Source organism: Pan paniscus, chromosome 1, assembly GCF_029289425.2.
Source record: "Pan paniscus chromosome 1, NHGRI_mPanPan1-v2.0_pri, whole genome shotgun sequence".
NCBI classification, from domain to species: domain Eukaryota; kingdom Metazoa; phylum Chordata; class Mammalia; order Primates; family Hominidae; genus Pan; species Pan paniscus.
The window spans coordinates 114,781,248-114,803,825 of record NC_073249.2 but is presented as its reverse complement, the minus strand read 5'-3'; the positions used below and the strand labels follow the sequence as shown (position 1 = coordinate 114,803,825).

The 22,578-nt window shown below is 45.7% G+C and overlaps 1 long non-coding RNA gene across 1 annotated transcript in view; it reads right to left on the bottom strand.

Moving 5' to 3' along the window:
* Window positions 1–316: 316 nt before the first annotated feature.
* LOC130540986 (uncharacterized) overlaps window positions 317–22,578 on the bottom strand; it is a 128,269-nt gene continuing 106,007 nt past the window's right edge. The window contains exons 2-3 of the long non-coding RNA XR_008955023.2: window positions 8,693–8,821; window positions 317–5,526 (exon numbers count right to left, since the gene is read on the bottom strand). This is a non-coding gene — a long non-coding RNA (uncharacterized LOC130540986). The remainder of the gene's footprint in view (window positions 5,527–8,692; window positions 8,822–22,578) is intronic.

The window sequence follows — 22,578 nt, the reverse complement described above, 5'->3', positions numbered from 1 at the left end:
ATGTAAACAGTGGTTGGAGTGTAAAATGGTACAACCACTTTAGAAAACAGTTTCTAGTAAAGTGGATGATGTGCACAACTCCTGTGACCCAGCAACATCTACTTGGAAGAATAGATTGTAGAGAAAGGCTTATTCATACACGCAGGCGAAAAGTCCAAGAGTGTTCACATGGCATTGTTTGTAATAATTACAGGAGAAAAATGAATGTACCCCAAATGTTCAATAGGTAAATAGACAACTAACTTGTGATGTATTTATACAATGGAATATTAAACAGCCATAAAGATGAAATAATTATAGAACATGTCAACATAGATTAATTTTATCAATATGTTTAATGAAAAAAATGCTATTCACAGAAGGTTGCAAACAATGATTTCAAATGGCATAATATTTGAAAAAGGTGAAGTTAAACAATATTGTTTGGGGATACATAGAAAAGTGGTAAAATTCAAGTTGGAGTTACCTTTAGAGAGAGGAGAGAAATTTGAATGAGGAGGGACACACAGGGGAACTTCATAGGGACTGGTAATAATCTATTTCTTAACGTATTGTTTCTCTAATTTTTTGAAACCACTTATATGTATTATATATGCAGTTTTATAATTACAAAATAATCATAATTTTTTAAAAGCAATTTTGTGACTCAGCTGGCTGCCACTTCAAATGCTCATGAATTTGAAAAAAGTCATTTAAAAAAAGAAAATGTCTTCTGCCTACATAACCCTGTTTACCTACTAAACAGGTTTGGTTTTGTTTGTAATCATAGGATTCAGCGTCTTGTATAGTCTTCTGAATCATGAATCTCCAAGAGAAGAATTTAAAATTCCATAATTTCCAAACTTTTTAAACCATGGAATATTTAGACTTGGAATACCTAAAATACAGATATGGTTCGAGAAAAATACTTTTCTACAGATGTGTCCTAGTTCTGTGCCACACCTCCCACCCCCAACCCGGAGCTATTCATTTCTGCATTCTTGGTCCCAAACCCTAGCTGAGTGTCTAGGACGCTGCTTCCCATCTGCCTACCTAGACTCCTGTTCACTGCTGGCTCCTAGGTTCCTAGAGATGTTGCAAAACCTGCTTGCTTGGAAAAGTCCACATTCTGGCCTTCCACTCTGGCCTGAGACAGGATTTCTCCGGGCCTGTCGTCCTCCACATACCCCTTTCATGCTGTGTTCTACCTGCGGCACTGGCGTTCCTCCCAGCACTTGCGGAGGGGCCTGTCTGCTTATCGCTTACTCCAGCACAGGAGGCAGTCATTCCAGATCATCCGACCCTGCCCTGCTCCCCAACCAGTCAGATCATATTGGATGTGACTTGATATAAGATCATGAGACTTGAAAATCGTATCCCTGGGGACAAGCAGAACTGGAGTGACAGAGAAGAAAAGACTTAGGCAGACAGGCACCAGAAAAGTATTGCGGCATTTGCCCGTGAGGTCACCACTAAACACATGGTCATTTCTGAGGCTCAAAGTGTAGCCCAGAATCATAGCTGAAATCTCTGGGTCTTCCAAAGAGAAGAATCAGCCTTAATAGTTGATTAGTGGATATGACTCAAGCAAGCCAGATGGCCCACAGACAAATGGGCCATGGAAGAAGAAAACCCTTACAAAAGCAGCACTACCAGCAATCTCTGAGATAGACAAGCAGAAAGCTACAGGGCTACCAGGCAGTGAGAAGCGCAGAAATGCTATTGTGGAGGATCTTAGGAGGCAGGACCTGAGTTCCGGACAATTGCAGCTAAGGGTGAAATGAAGCCAGGTAAATACTGTTGTGACTATATTTTTGTCCCCTCTGTTTCTCTCTCCGTCTCCCTGACTTATGTGGCCTGGGGAAAGAGAAGTTATGTTACAAATGAAATTCAAATTAGTATGTTGTGACTTACTAAGTAGCGTTTCAAACTTTAAGACAAAAGTCAAACAGTATAGGGTTCTTTAAGCAGTTCTGGCTAGCGTTAAATGAAAAGGAATATTTTTGAAGAATATCAGATAACTCACAGAATCAACAGAAAGCTGGAGAACAAGGCCCAGAAACACGATGGAAACCCAGGATGGCCAGTGGGGACTAGCCAGGGCCTCAGGACCCATATGGGTAGGGCAGTGTCTGTGCTGCCCTAGGCCACCACAGCCTAGGGGTGCTCAAAACCAACAGGGCTGACTGCCAAATCTCAAAGTCTCTGCCGCCACCATAAAGAAAGTCTGACCTGTTCCAGATTCTTAGCAAAGTTCTCTTAAGAGTCAAAGTGTGAGATGGTACTGCCTGTTTGGCTGAACCAAGATCACAGGCTGGCTCCTGCATGGCCTTTGGGCTGGGAGAGAGGAACTCCCCCCTTTGGTTTCCATCGTGAAAGAAGAGCAGCCTGCACACCCAGCAGGCGGGTGGGTGGGGAGGTCCCAAACCCAGAATGGTGCGTAGCTGGCTGAGCAGCACAAAGAAATGACGACTGTTCACTACAACATTATAATGTTGTGCGGTGCTATAAACTAACAGTACTGTGAATAATAACTATTAAAATGAGTGTGAAATGACTTAATGTGAATAAATGAAGAAATGCTGTATGTGTGAGTGTGAATGACTATGAAGGTTGCCAGCTGTGAGCAACAAGAGGATTGCAAGAGGAAATCAAAGGACACAGCTTCACAGGTGACAGCACAGAGGCCAGAGAACAGAACTAGCACAGGGTTCCCAGACCTGCAGGGAACTGACTAAGGAAGAGCTAGAAGCTTCTGTCAGGCTGGGAAGGGGCCTCAGCATGAACAGAAAGTCCCCGTCCACTAGGCTCAGAGAGGCTGGTACCTCAGGGGTCTTCTTAAGGAAAAGCTCAGCTGAATAGAGCAAGTTCTTGCCAATAAAACTCCCCAGACGATTCCATGTCAACCACAGCTGCAAATGGAGAGTGGTCATCTCTGAATGATGGGGTTGATAGGAAGTATTTATCTCTGTTTAGAATATTCATATGCTAAGCTTTCTATGGTAAACATGTGTGGCTTTTATAATCAGAAAAGAAAGAGTGAAAGAAACAAGACAAACTTCGGTAAAAGCTGCCCCTTTCTTTTCTCTTCCTGTAAGAATAAATAAATCATCTTAGGATAACAATTAGAAACTGAATGTGCCAGAGGGAATATGTGTCTGATGTGTGTGTCAAAGAGAAAATTTAGCAAATTGTAAATCTGTAAGAAACTAGAACTTGGCCCTCATGGCTTCAGTTTGGACTGGTTTGGATTGGGTTGTCAATTTAATTGCTACTAACTAGGTTCTCACTTTGCAAACAAACAAACAAAAACCCAAAACTTATTTAATTTGAGAGGACAAAGATCTTTATCTTTAGGGTTAACACCCTGCCTTCAGCCTCTTCCTCCACCACACTCGTATTTTTCTGGGGGTCCCCTCTGTTGTTCTCCAGAGCAGCCCATTCAGCCCCCAAAGAATGTGCATAGATTATTTTGTCACAGGAATGGCTCCTTGGAGCACGCAAATGCACCCTGCAGCAGGTGCTAGCTCGCAGAAGGTTGAACACCAAGGGGGCCAAGCCTGCAAAAGGGAGGCACCAATGCAGGATATGCAAGTCCCCAGGGTGGCAAAGCCTTTTCATATTCTAGACACCAGGGAAGGGTGGAGAGGAAATCCAACTCAGAGAAGGATGGCGAGTGGTGTGACTGCAGGTGTAGTACAGAGGGTTCACTCTTAGGAAATCCACCTGAGGGGAGGCAAGGGGAAGCCACAGGAAAGGGCCGGGGTGCTGGAAATCTGAGAAATCTGAGCTGAGAGGCAGGCAGGGTCTATTTTCATGCACCACATGCCCAACCTAACCTGGGCCTTCAGGGAGCTGTCCACACCCTGTCCACAAGCCATGTGTTCAGGACTTGACCCACAAGCCACCCAGCCTTCTGTACCCATTCCACACCTCATTCCATATTCTGGTCTCTCCATGTTTATTGTCCCTGCTTCCTTGGTCCCTTTCCAGTTCTCTCCTATAGCATACCTTTCTTACTAAAGAAGTAACTCAAAGTAATTCATCATTCTTCTTTACTAGAGACAAATCAATGCTAAGAAGTGGTTAAAAAAAAAAAGAAAGAAAAAGAAAGACAGAGAGAGAAAGAAAAATGTTAAAAAAAAAAAGAGCTCCTTAAAGAGATTTTCTTCCTTTGTAGTGAGAGGAATTGAAAGAGCATTGAATAAAAAGAGAATTGTACAGATAAACAGTGATATACCAAGGATGGAGGCTGGGGAGAGTTGTCCATCAAGGTGAGGAATATTTTATCACTGACATTGCTTAGAACTGTCAGTGCATGGTGATAATAAAAAGCAGATCGACTTTTTCTTGTATCTATTATTGTTTTAAAATTCTCCATGACATTGCACATCCTTATTTCTTGCATTCAAGGCAAAGCACTCCAACCTCCTTTGGTTCTGACCAGCAATCTGAGTCTCTGTGTTCCAAGTGAATCTGCACATTGCAATCGTTTTCATCAATGGACTTTGATTTCTCAATCCATAAAATGGCATCCACAAAGCAGAAACAATGGAGGCCAGGGGAGATTTAGATATCATTTAGTCCAATCCTCTCATTTCACAGTGAAGGAGATAGGTGGAGATAGGTGACGTGACTTGTCCAAGTTGGTGCCAGAGCTAGGTCTTAACCTCAAGTCTCTGGTTCTCTACATCCAGGATTGTATCTAGTACAGAAAGGGGCAGAGCTAGCTCAAAATTTTACAGTTATTTTTAGGTCCCTTTCCCAATTCAACCAAGAACTTTCTCTTAACTACTGAAGGCTCTAATAAAATAACGTGATCTGTGCCTGAGCCTGAAGACAGCTGTCTCGGAAGAGGATCAAAATCCCTCCCCTTACAGTCACTCGAACATGGACTTGATGGCTCCCCTGGATTCTATTCATAGAATGTTCCTGCATTATTGCAATAAAAAGTGCAAAAAAATCCCCTTTCCCAGGCATGTTGCTTCCTGCACTGCTCCAACTTTTATAGCTTCTTCAATTGGCCACTCCATGTAGCTTGTGGCATTAATTACTCTGCACCCTTCATTTGGAAGCAGAGCTTCTCTAAAACCTTCAAGTTTTTCTCAGCTCCAGCCATTGCAGCAACCCCAGCACCTGGGAGCCATGAGGTCACTGCCACCTTTCCAGGTCCTACTGATATCTTAGAGATGCAATAGTGGAAAACATTAGCATATCTGGAACTCAGTTATGTTTTTATTCTTCCATCCTTGGCCAGAGAGTTTCTTTTCCCAAACCCCTGTGATACAGAGATGGGCATGATGGCTGCGAGCGCTCTCAAAAGCAACCAGATTTAACATCAGCTAGAATAAAGGTTCTAGAATGAATGAAGCAAATCAGCTGCTCCCCCACTGCAGAAATCATGACCTGGTGTGCTCCACAAGCAGGCTGATGTTTTTTCCAGTTGTCCATTATTTTTAGATTATCCATGTCATTCTTCTCATTAGCCCAAGTCATTGAGAGTTCACAGTTGGTATTGCTGAATCATTGCCCAAGTGACTCAGCCTCCTGATTAAAAACAGATCAAAAAAGCCTGTTAGTTCATCATTACTTATAGAAGAAAGGCTCAACTCCCTAGCAGGATGTTCAAGGCTTTCCTAAACTGGCCCCAACCAACCTCGCCAGCTTCATCACCCATCATGACTGTAAAGCTCTTGTCTTTCCTTCTCACACTCCCACTTTCCATGTCTAATGCTCACTCATCTTCCAGGATTCAGCTTAAGTCATCTCCAAGAACTCTATTTTGACAGCGTCTAGGCCCTTACTCAGAGCTCCCTTACCTCCATCTTAGACTTGTCACTCTGCTTTCATGTTTCCTTGTCTGTTTCCTCCACTAGACTGTGATCTCTAGGGGCGCCACTGCATGACAAATGTGTGACTGTGAACAAGTCTTTTACCCTAAATTTCAATTTCATCATTTGTAAATGAGAATAAGAATGGTACCCTCTCCAGCAGTTATCAGGAAGAATACATGGGTTAATACATATAAAGCATTTAGTAAGCTCTCAATAAATATTTGCTATTATTATGATCAGTATTCAAGGCATAGACAAGGTTCATAATTCTTGGTCTTCCCAATATCTAACTCAACACCTGGCACACAACAAATACTCAACAATTACTTGTTGAGTAAATTAATAAATAATAAATATTCCATCCAAACCTATTTGCCATTTTCTAAACACTCCATGCCTTTTATGGCTCTTTGTCCTTACACACTCTGTTTGGAATATCTGTTCCTCCCTATTCCCCTTACCCCCATCCCTTTTCTAACTTCAAGACTAAGATCAAATGTCACCTCCTCTTTTCAACACCCTGGCGTCCTGGAGCAGATTTAACTGAGTTCGCACAGAACTTTGTTCATGCCATTGTCATCATACTCATGGCATTATCTTACAATTATTATAATAGTTTGCTTACAATACATTAATTTCTCCATCTCTACAGTGAGCTCCTCTAGAACAATGACTGATTCATGTATCCCCTAACCCAGTTTCAACTCAGTAGCTAGCACAGTGCTGGCATACATTAGGCATCTAATTGACAAAGAATAGGTTCCCCAGTGAGTCCAGAGGTTGATCCCCCTGTTTCAGAGATAGTGAGATAAAACCTAAGGACCTTTCCTGGAGAGGCAGGGAATACGGCTGTGTGCTTGGAGCAACACTGCCATTTCTTTATTTCTCCTGCTTACTACGCAAACACCCTAACAACAGTAAAGCAGTCATTTAAAAGGGAAAGCAGCATCATCCACTGTACTATTATACTAACACATCAACTGCTTTCATTTTTCTTTGTTCCCCTAAAGTCTTTTATTTATATGCATGCATAAGTTTGCACGGTTGCACTCATAATGTAGACACATTTTAGCATATTGCTTTTTTACTTAACCTTCTCTCATAACATATTTGCAAGTTACTATACTGTCTACAAAATGATTCTGGCTGTATAATATTCCATTTGGTGGTTTTAAGTTACCACTATTAAAAATAATGCTATACCAAATATCTTTTTGCACAGAACTTTTCTTCTTCTAATTGGTGGGATTTTTTTTCAAACACTCCTTTCTAAGACTTTGTAATTTTTCTGGAGCCTTGACAAAAGAGCTGACTTTTTTTTTTTGTTTTTGAGATGGAGTTTCGCTCTTCTTACCCAGGCTGGAGTGCAATGGCGCAATCTCGGCTCACTACAACCTGTGCCTCCTGGGTTCAAGCGATTCTCCAGCCTCAGCCTGCCGAGTAGCTGGGATTACAGGAACTTGCCACCACGCCCAGCTAAAATTTTTGTATTTTTAGTAGAGACAGGGTTTCGCCATGTTGGCCAGGCTGGTCTTCAACTCCTGACCTCAGGTGATCCACCCACCTCGGCCTCCCAAAGTTCTGGGATTACAGGCGTGAGCCACCGTGAACAGCCAAGGGCTGACTTTTTCTTTTAAGTCACAACAAACAAACAGTGAAGTACAGAAGGTCAGTTAAGGCAGACCCCTAGAATAATAGTTCTCAGTCTCTGGACAGGCTTTAGGATCCAGAGAATTACTTGAGGATCCTTTGAAACTACCAATGTACAAGTTTCACCCCAGATCAACTGAATCAGAATCTGGGAATGGAGCAATAGAATGTTTTAAAAGGTTACAATGCCAGTGAAAGCCACTGGTCTAGATTCTATCTGTCTCTACCAGGTCAAATAATTAGCAAGAGCATCATGGCAAACAGTTTAATGAGTCCTAGTTCTAGAGCAGAGACTGATGTCACCTGCTGGAGGTGGCCTGTCTGGACTACAAGGATTAGTGATATGCAGAAGGACATTGGAGACTCATGGGACAAATCTGACTGGTCTCATAATCACTCACTCAAGAAGTATGTTTTTGTCTTTTTTAGACAGGGTCTCTCTCTGTTGCCCAGGCCAGAGTGCAGTGGCACAGCCACTGCAGCCTTGACCTCTCAGGCCCAAGAGATCCTCCTGCCTCAGCCTCTTGAGTAGCTGAGACTACAAGCATGTGCCACCATACCCAGCTAAGCTTGAAATTTTTTTTGTAGAGACTGGTCTCACGATGTCACCCAGGCTGGTCTTGAACTCCTGGGCTCAAGCGATCCTCCCACCTTGGCCCCCCAAAATGCTGGGATTACAGGTGTGAGGCAATGCGACTGGCCAAGAAGTACTTATTGATTGCCAAACTGAACTAAACTACATCAGAGTTTTGAATTCCAGTCAAACATATCCCATGGCCTGCTCTACATTCTTGCTTAAACATAAACAGACATCTTGAACTTGACGTATTTAAAACCTAACACCTGGTTTATCCTGATCAAACCAGCTGGTCCAACAGTCTTCCACATCTCAATTAATGGAACCTCCTACCTTCTGATTACTCAGGCCCCAAACGTTGGTATCATCCTTGATGCCTCTCCTTCTGTCGCATTTTACATTCCAATCCATCAATGAATCCTGCAGGTTTTCCCTTCAAAATACATCTAGAATCTAACCACTTCTCACCACCTCCACCCACTGTCACCCTGCCCCAAGCCACCACCATCACTTGCCTGAATTATAGCAATAGCTTCTGAAAAATTGTCCCTGATTAATTGTCCCTTGCCCCTTGCAGACTTTTCTTCACACAGCAGCCAGAGTGATTTTTAAAAACATAAGTCAAATTATACCACTTATCTCTAAAACTTACAGTGTCTTCCAATCTCACTCAGAGTATGATGTGCCAGTTTGACTGAGCCATGGAGAGCCCAGATGTTTGCTCAAATATTATTCTGGATGTGTCAGTCAAGGTGTTTCTCAATGACATTAACATTTGGATCTGTTGATAGTAAAGCAAATTGCCCTTCTCAGTGTGGGTGGGCCTCATCCAATCAGTTGAAAGCTGACTAGAACAAAAGGGCTGATCCTTCCACAAGTAAGGGGGACTCCTCCTTCCTGACTGCCTTTGAGCTGAAACACTGGCTTTTTTCCACCCCTCAGGCTTAAACTAAAATATTGGTTCTTCCCAGGTCTCCAGCCTGCCAGTATGCAAACTGGAACTACACCACTGAGTCTCCTGGGTCTCTAGGGTGCCAACAGCAGATCTTGGGACTTGTCAAACTGCATAATTGCATGAGCTAATTCCTTACGATAAGTCTGCTTATATATACACCCTGTTGATTCTGTTTCTCTGCAGAACCCTGACTAACACACAGATCCAAAGTCTTTACCAAGACCTCCAGGGTCTTACATAATCAGACCTCCTATTACCTCTCCTTCTCTCCATCTTCCTCCTCATTTCCTTCCTCTCCCCTTCAAATGCTGTGCTCCCACAATGTTAGCCTCAAATAAGTCAAACATATGTCCACCTTGGGACTTTTGCACCTGCTGTTCCTTCTGCCCGAAAAGCTCTTCTGCACAGCTCACTCCTTCACTTGCTAAAGGTCTCTCCCAGCTCACTGATGTCTTATTGGAGAGGACAACCTTGACACACACCTCTGTCCCATATAAAATAGCAATCCATCCCCATATGACATTCCTAAGTCTTCTTCTCCTGCTTTAATTTTCTCTGTCACGCCCTTGACTGCCTGATATATTAAATATTTGTCTGCTTACTGTCTTTTCCCACACTAAAATGACTCAGACAAAAAAACACACAGATAGAAAAACAAGTAGTAAAGGAGGATAAAGCATGAGAAGGCATTGTCTCAAATAGGGGAGTTAGGAAAGGCCTCCTTGAGGAAATGAAATGGATACAAAGCCTAGGTGAAGTGAGGGAGAATCAGGCTGAAAATGGGAAAGAGAGGCTATGAACAGGGCGCCCCACTCATATCTCCTTGTCATTCTTTATTCAGGTAAGTGCCAATGACGTCCTTCTGCGAACACCTATCACCCCTTCCTGAAGGCTTTCCTCAGCCTGCACATGGGGCAGGTCAGATGCACAGGGGCAGTGGGCAAGGATTAATACCCCTCAGCCAACAGCCCTCAGCAAATGATGGCAAGCAGTTAGAGAATAAGGACCATGGATCCAGCCAATGATGGCGAGGAGTTAGAGAATAAAGACCCTGGCTTCTTCACCCTTTCTATGGGACAACTCTGAGTCATGTTCAAAACCATCTCCCGGAGTCCCCAGTGGGACTGAGCCCACATGCCCACAGGGTTAACCTGCTCCAGGACACATTGTTTTGGCTTTCTTCCCTTCTGTACCTGCCAGTGCTTCCTGGGTTCAACGCCCCCTGGATTCATTCACATTGAAATCCTCATCTCAGAATGCAGCCTAAGACAAAAGAGAGCTCACCTGGTTGCTGATGGCTTTTTAGCCTTGAGATGGGGATACTGTGGGAGTGACATGCAGTGGGAAGGAGGCCTCTGCCTGGGGGAGCTGTGTGCAGGGTGGGCCGCAGGCGCAGGGAGTGGGGTGCTGCAGCTGTCTAGGGGAGGCTTGTGATCCACACATCTTTCACCGCCCCACACAAAACAGAATGCAATATTCAAATCAGGCTGAGGTCCTGGAGGGAGAGAGAGGCTACACAGGCCTGGTGGTGAATCTGCAGAAGCAGATTAACCCAATCTGCATACTAAACAGCATGTAAATTACGTTATTTCAACCCATAAGTTTAGACATGTCCATAGGAATAAAAATTTATGACAGTGATAAGATGTATGGTTGGCGTAAATAAGCTAGCCCAAGCAAAATATGCTAAAAGGGCTATGGAAATTCTCCACATCAAGTGAGTGAAGCCAGCCCCAGCCTTCAGCCCGGAGGTGGGGAAGTTGACTCCTGGCCCTCAGGGCACTCTGCTGCCTCCAGACACTACAGGAGAGGGAGAGAATGGTCAGTGCTCATGCAAAGATGGGGGAGCTGCAACCCCTGGGAAAAGGGCTCTGCCTTTGGAAGGGGTCACCTTTACAGATGAAGCAGAAATCATTCCAGGATCCAGGGTAAATTCTTTCAATAATGGTAAATAATAATAGTAGCTAATATTTTTGAGGACTTAGTATATGCCTAGCTTACTTCTGTGCCCTCTATGTGTTCTATTCATTTAATTCTTATAACCACCCCATGAGGTAGGTATCATTTTGTATTCCATTTTAATATGAGGAAACTGAGGCTCAGAAGTTAAGCTTGCAGTAAGCAGTAGAATTGAACTCGGGCAGCCTGGCCCCAGAGTCTATGTATTTAACCATAATGCTCTACTGCTTCCATTGAATGTTATGTGGAAAAGAACTTTGAGAGTAATTTATTTCATCCCTCTCACCTTACAGATGAGAAAAATTGAGGCCAAGGAGATGCAGAGACATGCTCAAGGCCATGCAGCTGGGATAGCAGAGCCAAGATCCTGGCTTAGGTTTTCAGACATCATGGTCAAGGTCTTTCATGTGCCTAGGGCACCTCCTCCCTGTGTCACTTGCAGTGGTCTTGGAAGGCTTAAGGGGCTGGAATCAGGTGAGAACTACCAGCCTGCATTTTCTTTCCTGTATGGCCCTGAGTAACAGACAGAGAAGGTCTGTCTTTAGTAGATTTGCATAGGGCAGAGCAGAAGAAGTTTAGTTTCTGCTCTCAGAAGTGTTATTTCATAGCCAGAATACTCTACCCTGCCTGTCTGGGGTGAAAGAACTCCGCAGAATGTATACCAACGCTTGCCTCAATGCCAGGCTCCTGTTCCAAGTGTCTTGACCCTGTCACTTGGCTAAATTCTCATGATTCCCAAGGGCCAAGACTTTTTTGGCCAGGGTTCATTTGGTTGAAAGTGATCAACCCAAACTCAAACCAGCTATGCCAAAGAGGAGGTTTCTGGAGGGTTTGGGAAGCCAGGGTGGAGCTGGCCAGGTCCAGGAGAGACATGCTGTGTCCAAGGACTCCAATACTGTCTTGAGGACTTGATGCCTCCATCTGCGCTCCTTGTGCCTGGGAACACACACTCAGGGAGGTGCTCTCCACACAGTGGGAGAGAGAACAGCCCCAAGCCCTCATTCTGAGCAGGGAGCAGAGACTCCCTCTCCCAGAGCCGATATGTCAAGTCTACTTATTCTTTCAACAGGATGCAGGGAGCCCCTATTGTGGTCAGGCACCAGGGATACAGCCATAAACAAAACAAATGTAAATCCCATGCTCTTATGGAATAAAACGTTCTATTGGAAGAAGGGTGGAGAACAAATAAAAAGCTAAATGAGTAGGTAAAATGTATAGTATGCAACATAGCGATAATCACAAGGAAAATAAAACAAGGAAGGGAGATAAGAGTACCAGGAGTTATGTTATAAATTGGAGGTAGAGGGTAGAGAAGAATTCACCGAGAAAGTGGCTGGCATGGGAGCAAAGAGCTGAAGGAGGCAAAGGAGGGTGCAACGCAGGTATGTGGAGGAAGAGCATTTCAGGCAAAGGGAACAGCCTATGCACAGAGCCTGAAGTGGAAGTATGCCTGGCATGATGGATGCACAAAGAAAGGATCAGTGTGACTAGGCAGAGCGAGAGAGAAGGAAGTAGAGATTACAGGATCAGAGAAATAATGGGCGTGACTGGGAGGCGCATTATACCTTTGGCCACATAGAAAGGGAAATGGGTTGTCACTGAAGAGTTTGAGGCAGAGAAATGACATGACCTGACATGCATTTTAAAAAGCTCACCATAGACGTGGCACGGTGGCTCACACCTGTAATCCCAGCACTTTGGGAGGCCGGGGCGGGCGGATCACGAGGTCAGGAGAGCGAAACCATCCTGGCTAACACGGTGAAACCCCGTCTCTACTGAAAACACAAAAAATTAGCCAGGCGTGGTGGCGGGCGCCTGTAATCACAGCTACTCGGGAGGCTGAGGCAGGAGAATCTCTTGAACCTGGGAGGCGGAGGTTGCAGTGAGCCGAGATCGTGCCACTGTACTCCAGCCTGGGCGACAGAGCAAGACTTCGTCTCAAAAACAACAACAACAACAACAACAAAAAACTCACACTGGCTGCTGGAACTGACTTGACTGTAGGGGGCGTGACTGATGCTAGCAGACTATTGTAGTAACGCAGGCAGAGATCATGGTGGCTTCCACCAGAGTGGGACAGTGGTAAGATTTGGAGCATGTTTTGAAATAGAGCCAAAATGACTTAATAATGACTGGGATGTGGATTGACAGAAAAGTGTCCAGAATGATTACAAGATTTCGAGCCTGAGCAATAGGAATGCTAGAATTATCATCAACTCAGATAAGGACGACTAAGAAAGGCCGGTTTGGGAGGTGGGGAAACAGTCGAAGAAAACCCACTGACACCGGCAGGATTCCATGCCTACATTGAGAGGAATCATTGCGCAAGATGGATGAATGGGGTACTCTGGTTGGCCAGCCTGTGTCAAGAGCCCTCCAATGTAGGAGGCAAAGCCTCATGATTGACAGCCCCATGGGATGGGAAAGTTATAATTCCTCAAAGGAAAGGTATACCTTTCACACAGATAGAGAAGCCACAGAGAGAATCTAGGTGGCTTGTCCAGAGTCACACAATTTCTAGGAAATAGGAAATTTCTCTCCTGCTTCTCTTTACCCACATGCACAAAATCTGGCTGACTGCAGGCTGAGTCCCATCACCTGATATCAGTAAGAGCCTGTATGGTACACATTAGAATGAGCTCAAGTTGGCAAAATACACCCACAGGCACTAAACAGGGCCATCGCCCGTCAGAAGCAACAGCCATCTCTGAATCCTCAGGGTCTGGCACAGTGGTAGACACATAGTAGGTGCTCCAGAAACATTTACAAACGAAGGAACAAAGCAATGGAAGCCCCACCGTGCTAGCCACTGGAAAAGAGGTTCTTTTGCTCAACTTCTTCCTAGGCTACAAAGAGATATATGCTATGGCCCTACTCTGGCCCCTCCCCTGCCCACTCCCCAGCAAAATTCTCTTTGAGCAAAATCTGTAGACATACAGAACCACTTGCTTTCCTCTTCCGTAGTGGAGGAGAAGGGCCCAGAGCTGTGGTGCTGAGCAACACAGGTGGTTACTTGCTACCCAGAGGCCTGTGGCTTTGGTTTGGGGGAGTGGGAAGCTGAGCAGAGAGCCTGACCATCCAGGCTGCCACACACTCTGGCTTGTAGCAACTTCCCATCCCTGGCTCAGAAGCTACCCCTGCCTCTGGGCTGGTCCAGGGCTGGCCTAGCAGCCAAGGTTCTTTCAGTGAACCGGAAGATGGGAAAGAAAGGCTGAGAAGGAGGAGACGAGAGAAGCAGTGCCTGGGTGCCCAGAGTCAGAGGGACAAGTAACGCCTGTAAAATTTGGAGTCTAAATGGAGGGCAAGAGAAAAGAAGAGCATGAAGGAAGGAGGGAGAAAGGAGGGGAGAGGGAGGGATTGATTCCTCCAAATCAGGCCAAGCCCCCAGGATCTGGCTGCTCCTAGAATCATCCTCCTGCAGAGGAGAAGTGAAAGGCCTCCTGCCAGTGGTCAGTGGGTGTGGACAGGAGAGACAGGAAGGACCATATCCTGACCCCTCTCCCCATCCTTTCTCCACCCTTCAGGCCCCAGGAGGCTGACACCAGAGGACTGTCTCACCAGGCTCCCTTGCTGTGCATCCAGTAGGGTTTGTAGGGGGGCCAAAGCAGGAACAGCTGGCAGAGTTCAGAATATGGGAAGAGAGAAAAGTCAGGGCATTTCTTCCCTATGCCCTGCCTGTTTCAGGGCCACGTCTCTGGCTCTATCCCTGCATGGCTGTAGCTCCTGCAGAGTGGCCTCCTTTGCACAGTTGCTCCAGGGGCACCATTCTCTACCCCACTTCAGTCCCATCTCTCCAGCCTTAGGGATAGTGCAGCTTGTCTCTAGGTGCCTCGCCATTTCTTGTTTTCCCTCCATGCTGCCCGCACTTCTGTAAATCATCCCTAAGTTAAGTCCTCTTCATTTTAACCATCTGGGATTAACCATCTGGGATGAACCATCTGAGATGAACCCATTTTCTTTTGGAGACTGTGGCTAATGCAGGCCCCAAGACTCCCTGAGAAATCCTGAGCACCAAACAGTGACTAAGGGGCAAATTCGCTCATCCAGAACATGGTTACTAAAGGTCTGCTCTGTGCCAGACACAGTGAAAGGCCCAGAAATGATTCAGATTTGGGGCCCACTCTCTAGAAGCACATTGTCTAGCCAGAGCTGAGGCTGCAGAGACTTGGGGTCCCCAGCTGCCTGGGGACTCCTTAGCACACCCAGCCACTCACTGCAACCAAAGGCTGGGGCTGCTGTCTCCCTGCCCACAACTGCCTCAGGCTGCTGCTTTGTGATCACTTTTCCCTTCAAGGTTGCCCTGGATCTTCGATTTTCCTTGACTTCTGGAAAAGGATGGAGTTGGGCAGAGGGTACAGGAGAGAGGAGAGGTCCCCAGTGGGCTTTGTGTTGCTTCCACACCTCTTAACGCTTAGACCAGAGCCAGCACAGGGTGTGCAGCCAAAATGCATTTATCAAAGAAGCAAGTGTTCCTCCTGAGTAGAGGGGCAAGCATGCAAGGTCCTGGCAAGATGCAGCACTGGGCTGCACACAGGGAGAAGGAAAAGCCAAGGCCCCTGGTGCGCACAGCTCCATCATCAATACAACAGCTGCCTTCAGACAGAAATGCTAAGTGCAGAGTACAATAGCCAAGCAAGGGACCCCAGCTGAAGGGTCGCACCCAACAGAATACACCACCAAAAGAGAGCAAGAAACTTGTGCACTGAAGTGATACAAAGCTGACGAAGAGTTTATATAAGCATGGTTAAGAACACAGACTCTGGAATCGCAGTGCCCAAGTTCAAATCCCACTTCTGCCCCTTACTTGCTGCATGACCTTGAAGTTACTTAACTGCTCTGTGCTTCACTTTCCTCACCTGTAAATTCTGTAAATTGAGGATGATAATAGTATCTGTCTCATGGGTTTGTGGTGGAGACTAAGTTAGTTATGAAGCTAGTAAGTTACAAAGCAAGTGCTCTCAGAACAGTCAGCCACAGGCGTGTAATAAGTGCTATATATGTGCTTGCTATTATTAGTATTTGCTATTACAAAAGAGCAAAGCTGCATGGGCACAAGGGCAGACTACAAGCTGTGTAGACATGATAGTATTGAAAATTATCAGCCAAGTGACACCAAAGCAGACTTTACTTTTTGTATTTTCTACATGACAAAAGTTTTTTGACTTTTCTTGTACCATGCAACTTTGAAGAATAACCACACCTTATGCTTCAAGGTTGCCCAGCTAATTTCATCTTCTTTTGAAGATGGTTTTATAATGTTTCTGATACAATTTTCTTCACTTCCATGAAGTTGAGGGGCACCTGCCAGTCCAATCCAAGAAAAGAGGAATCACAGTTTTGCCTGGAACTGGATCTAAAGGAAGCCTCCCAAATGAAGACCAAATGGCAGGTGCGGAGAAGTGGTGCCCCACAGAAGTAAAGAACAAGGATTCTGGCATTGCATTGGAGTTCAAATCCCAAATAGACCACTGACAAGCTGTGTGACCTTGGGAAAGTGGCAACCTCCTCAAGCTTCAGTTTGTTCACCCATAGTTAGGAGAGATAGCTCCCTCTTCCAGGAGCTGTAAAAAGATCAATTAAGTAAATCAAGGTCTACAGGATGCCAAACTCCAAGTCTGCTTTGGCATAGGTGCCCATCGCACTTTCCACTTTCTTTTTCCTGGAGAAATGGCCCTATTACCCACAGGCTGCCTGGGCTCAAGGAAACAACAGCAGGTGGCCAGGCCCTCCTGGTGTGGTCTCACACCAGGGAGCTCTGCCTGAAGAATAAGCTGCTGGTTCGATCCCAGCTGCTCTGAGGCCCCCCTGAACTGACCCCATTTCCAGAATTGGCTAAGGGCTCCTCAAATAAGCAAATGCCTCCAGGAGGATGAAAGGAAGACTCGTGCAAAGCTTTGAAGCCTGCCATAATGCTGCACCAGCTCCTCCTCCCCGCTCAGGACATCTCCTGAAGGAGGAGATACAAAGAGAATCTGTGATGAGCAAATGAGGGACAGCCAAGGGCCAGGATTTGTAGCAACAGCTTAAGTCTCTGCTTTCTTGTCAGCCCTGATGGCTGGCAGCGAGGATAATTCTAAATGAAGAATGATTTTCAAGGAGGAGCAAGAATCTCTCATCTGAAACAATTTGTTGTCCAAAATTGTACTGCAGAAGTTGTTTAGAAGGTGCAGATTCAGTTGTGCATAAAAATATAGTCAGCTCTTGATTATCCACATTGATGGATAATCCAAAAACAACACATACCTCGAAGTGATTTCTCTTTGGTTTCATAACACAGTATTATTTTTCCTTCAACATTTTTAGCTTTCTTCATTTAACTGTCTTCAGGATATAACCAAGGAGCTAGGGGATCTATAACCTTCTGTTAATTACAGAATAACCAAGGTTTCAGCACCATGCCCTCCAAGGCAGGAGTTGCCTGAATGGAATTTGTAGATAAAAATACTATTTAGGAAAATGGTGAAAAAGAAGAAAAACTATTTAACATTTGTACTTCCTACACATAGACAAAGAAGAGGCAATTAAGAGCGTAGACTCTGGAGTCAGACTGCCGAAATTCAAATCCCAGCTCTATCTTCGAGTACTTTATTTAACCTCTGACAGCCTCAGTTTTCTCATCTGTAAATTGGGGTTAATAACAATAGCAATGTTAGAAGGCTGTTGTGAGGATTAAATGAGATCATCTATGTAGTATGTTTAGCATGGGGCCTGGCACACAGGAGGTATTCAACGGATGTAAATTAATACCAGTAAATGTTAGTTACAACCAGCTCTCAGCAAACTGGGCAGCTCATCTCCTGCAGTTGTGCTCAGTAATACCTTGTGGAATTCACTGAAGGACCCCAGGGACTGTAGACAGTTTGCCACCCCCTCCAATCCCCCAGGGTGGGGGAATGATGCCAGGTTTCATGGGGAGAGAGGCAGCTGCAGCTGTGGACAGATACTGGGGTTCTCTGGAGAGCCAGGACAGCTGTTGATTCCTGTGTGTGCTGAGCAAACGGCCCACCATCCTATCTTAATTATCCTGCCTAATGGGGTAAGGCGATTATGATTCATGGAAAATTGGCCATTGGCAGCTTGGCTTAGGAAAGCAAACAGCCCTCAATGGCCCAGCACAAACAGCAGGTCAGGAGAAAGACTCAGGTGTGCCCAGTGAGAGGCAGCTGCCATGTGTGAAAGGGGAGGTCAGAAGGCCTTCAGCCCACTCATATATGGCTCTGAGAGGTGGGGAAATGGAAGTAGGGGATATAGAACTACCCAGGTAGAGTTGAGTGCAGACACCAGGAGAACTGCTCTGAAGCTCAAAGGTCCAGAGTTCATCTCAATCATCGCCCTGCCTCTGAGGAACCCAAAACAGCTCAGGCCAAGGTGAAGTTACAGAATAGCACTTACCTAGAGTAAGGTGACCTGAATTCTAGGTCTGGCTCTGCCAGGAACTTAATAATAATAATAGTAGTAGTAGCAGTAGTATTAACAGCCTCTTATTATGAACCGGATACTGTGCTAAGCTCTTTACATAGATGATCCATTTAATCCTCACAACAGCTTTATGAGGAGGATATTAGTTATGTCCTCATTTTTCAGATGAGAGGATGAGTCTCCTATTATAAGGAAATCGCCTTAAGTCACCCAGCTAATAAGTGGGTGATCTGGGATTCAAACCAAAGTCCTTGTGACTCCCAAGTCCCTGCTTTTAACCAATCCCCTGAGCCACTCATTTCAGTGGGACAAGCTCAGTTGCTTCATCTGCAAAGGGATATCCAGCCCGAAATTTTGGAGGAAACCCCAGAACGAAAACTGTCAGAGACAGGAGCTGCTGCCTTCTGCATTCTGCCTAAGGGCATGGGTCCAACCCACTTGAGGGAGACAGAGGGGCTTAGGAGTCCAGGCTTGAAGGTTAACAATGGTGATTTTCTTTTCACATTGTTTATAGCAAGGGCTTTGAAGTGTCTCCCAGTGTTTTCACACACACCCTCTGAGGCCCGTCCAGCCCAGGCCTTGGATCATAGACAGCCAAGTGTCCACAGATGCCTTGGGTCAGGTGCACCACTGACACTAGGCTCAGGCCCATCCTGCAGCCTCTGCTTAGCCTCTGCCTCTGAGCCTAGTCTCTTTCTCTGCCTCGGGCTGCCCTGCCACAGGCCGCTCATGGACAATCAGCAGGCTTTAGGTCTGGAGCCCACTTGAAGCTGCCCTAGACCCCAAAAGAAGGACACTGAGGCACTGCTCCTGAAAGGGTTTCTGACTACCCTCCTCTCCTTTTCTCTACCCTCACTCCCCACAGCACATCCAGATACAGAGGCATGAGCTGGAGAAGGGCAGCTCAGACAGTTCGTCCTGGCTCTGAATGAAGCTGGGCCTGCTCTTCTAGTTTGAGAGATCTAGCACCAGGCTGATCAGTACTCAGGTCACAATGGGACTCACTCCCCTTCCCCTGCTATCCTCTCAGCCCTCCAGGAGCCTCAGCTGCAGAGCCAGCATCATGTGCTAAGCAGACTGAGTTTTCTGAGTCTGTACACAGTCCTCAACCCTCAATCCATCATCTCTACTGCATCTAACTCATCTCTTTGTATTCTCTCTCTCCGATTTCTCTCTGCATTTACCCTGGCTCTCAACCACCAGGCCGTCCTCCATCCCCTCCTCTGTGGCAAAGAATTGGAGAGAAGAGTGTCTGTGCTGGAAGGGACCTTACAGATTGTGTGGTCCAAACCTTTCATTCTATAGGTGAGGAACTGAGGCCAGAAGGCCAGCTGGACCAAAGTCATGTGGTTGGTTCAAGGCAGAACTCTGGCTGGACCCAGGGCTCTTGCATTCCTGATCAGTGTTACCCCTTTCAGAGGGTTGCTTGTCAAGTTCTGGGAGCAAGTACCAAGCCCAGGGCAGGGCTGGGCCCTCAGGAGCCTCTCAACAAGGGGCTAACTGGCAGTCTGTCTTGTCTCTCCACTTGCTCTCCCTCTGGCTTGGCAGGAGGGAAACGCATTAAACAATGACTGCTGGCCTCATTGAGCCCTGCGATCCAGTGATCACTTCTATTCAGTCTCTTCCCAATATAAAGAAAAGCTCCTGAGACTCAAGTATAGATCAGGAGATGGGCTTTGTAGCCAATGAAGAACTTTAGCCCAAAGAAACAGGTCATGTGTAATTAGCCGCAGTTCCCAGAGACTGCTTCATCACCCTCTCTCCTTACTCCACTTCCACACCTACCCCCACTCCCACCCTCCACCCCCACCCTCAGCTCTCTGTCCTTGGATCTCTGAGCATTTGGATCTCTGAGCCAAGAATTTGCTTCTCAGAGAGTAATTGCCCCTGGCTCCCCCTCACTTCTAATCAACAAGCCAAGGTATTAGTTCCTGGGAGCATGATTGATTTCCAGGGACTTAGAACTTAATTACATTTTAGCAAAGTCTGTTTGGAATCCTCAGAGAAGCGAGACACTTTCAGTTCTTTGAACTTACCATGTAGGAGGGCTTCCAGCATCTCAAATATTCAATTCATCCTTCCTCGGGCCAAAAGAGGGGCATTCTATGGCTGTCAGTTTTAATTTTTTCTTACCCAAGATCTCCAACCTCTAGAGCCTGGCCAGAGGAACTTGGCTCTCTCATGCTGAAGAATTCTTCACGTGGTCCTCCCCACACCAGCAGCTTCCCCATCATGCCCAGGGAACCATGAATCCCGCCTGGGATCCAGGTCTGTGTGCTCCTTCCTGGTCTGCAGGCAAAACCAGCAACCCACCTGCTGCATCAAGCTGGTCCCAGCCTCTGGCTCCCATCTCCACCTCACGAGGTATTCTTTTTATTATTCTAACCATCGTCATCTTCATCATTATTAAAAACTACCATGATTGAGCACTCATTGTGAGCTGGGCACTGTAAGATACCTTACACACACCAGCTTATTCCATAAAGCCCAACGAAGTAGATGTTAATCTCTTTACTTACCAGTGAGGAAATAATGGCTCAGAGAGGTTTAGCACTTTGTTCAAGATCACAGAGCTAGAATTGGGCATGTTGATCTTTCAGTGACCCCATCCCTCTGGAAAATTGCCTCAGTGACATTTTCTGCCTCAGCACATTTTCTGCTACTCTGCTGACCTGCCCTGTCCCCTGTCTCTCCAGGACCACCTCGCCTCTGATCACATGTCCCCTCTACCCCCCGAACACCTCCCTTCTTTATAAAATAGTGTAGACCAATGGGTGAGTTCAAATCTAGTTGCTGAGTATCCATGTCAGTGAAAAATGCTGCTTCATGAAAAAACAGAGATAGTGTGAACAGCCCTGAGGATGCGCAATTTGGGGAGAAGTGTGGACACTGCCACATAAATGGGCCAGCCTGTGACCTCTTCCACCCATTTCCTGAGCCTGGGCCTGAGAGTTAGAGTGTTGCCCTTGGCTTTCAAGAGTACCTAATAACATCATGAAACAAATGGGTCAAAATGAAAACAACTGGTAAACCTAGGTACAGGCTAAACAGGAATTCTTTGTGGCATTTTTGTAACTTTTCTGTAAATATGAAATTATATCAAAATTAAAAGCTTTAAAAAATAGAGTTCTGGTTCAATTTATGGATCTATTTATAGTTGTTTTTGCAATCCCAGTCTATACTGGGCATTTCACATTAATGATTTAAAGCTCAAGAACAATTTTAATAACATCTATATAATAAAGCCACATGAGATTGCTTTTGAGATGACAGAGTGTTATAAATAAGTAAATGCTGTAAGAAGCAACATAGGGAAATGTACTTGATGACAACCACATGCTTGTCTGGCCTCCAAGAATCACATGAGCTGGATTCCTTGTTTTTCTGTGAAACCCACCTCTCAGAAGGCCTCTCACCAGAGCTGTCCCCTCCCTTGCCCTACACCCTTACCCATGCGGACTGCTGGATGAAGCCACTGCTTCCTGCCTCAGGTACTTACTCACAGCAGTTGTTTCCTCCAGATGTGCCCCTCCCCACAAATGGGTCTAGTTCAGTGTCTGCCCAAGCCTACAGGGTCGTACTGTGTCCCAAGATGTGGCTCGAGCCCTGAACCATTGAGAGTATCTCAGACCTGAACCCAGGGAAATCCACTGTCTTGCCCCATTGCACTCTGCCTTCTTTCATAGGTCCAGAGCTTGTGTATTACCAGACAAGATGCCAGTTCATTTGGAAGTTCTTGCTCGCAGACTCAGATTTTTGATCCTTGGATGGATTTTAGTGATGTTTCAAATTTGGGAGCTTCCCAGGGGTTATGGATCTGGTTAGATCAGCACAACTCTTGAGGACATATTGGGGAAGAGGCCTAATGTTTTTAGAAATAGATTTACAAACTCAGATCTTTATAGAATAGTGCAGACCAATGGGTGAGTTCAAATCTAGTTCCTGAGTATCCATGCCAGTGAAACATGCTGTTTCATAAAAAAACATAGATACTGCAGACAGCCCTGAAGATATTTGCATATCTGAGCAGCCCAATCTAGGGAGAAGTGTGGACACTGCCATATAAATGGGCCAGGCTGTGACCTCCTCCACCCATTTCCATAGCCAACGTATATATAGTGCCAAACAAGAACCCTCTGTCTTCAGACATTCTCAAAGGATTGGTAAGCCAGCGTCCAGGAGCATGATTCATCATCTTGCAGATA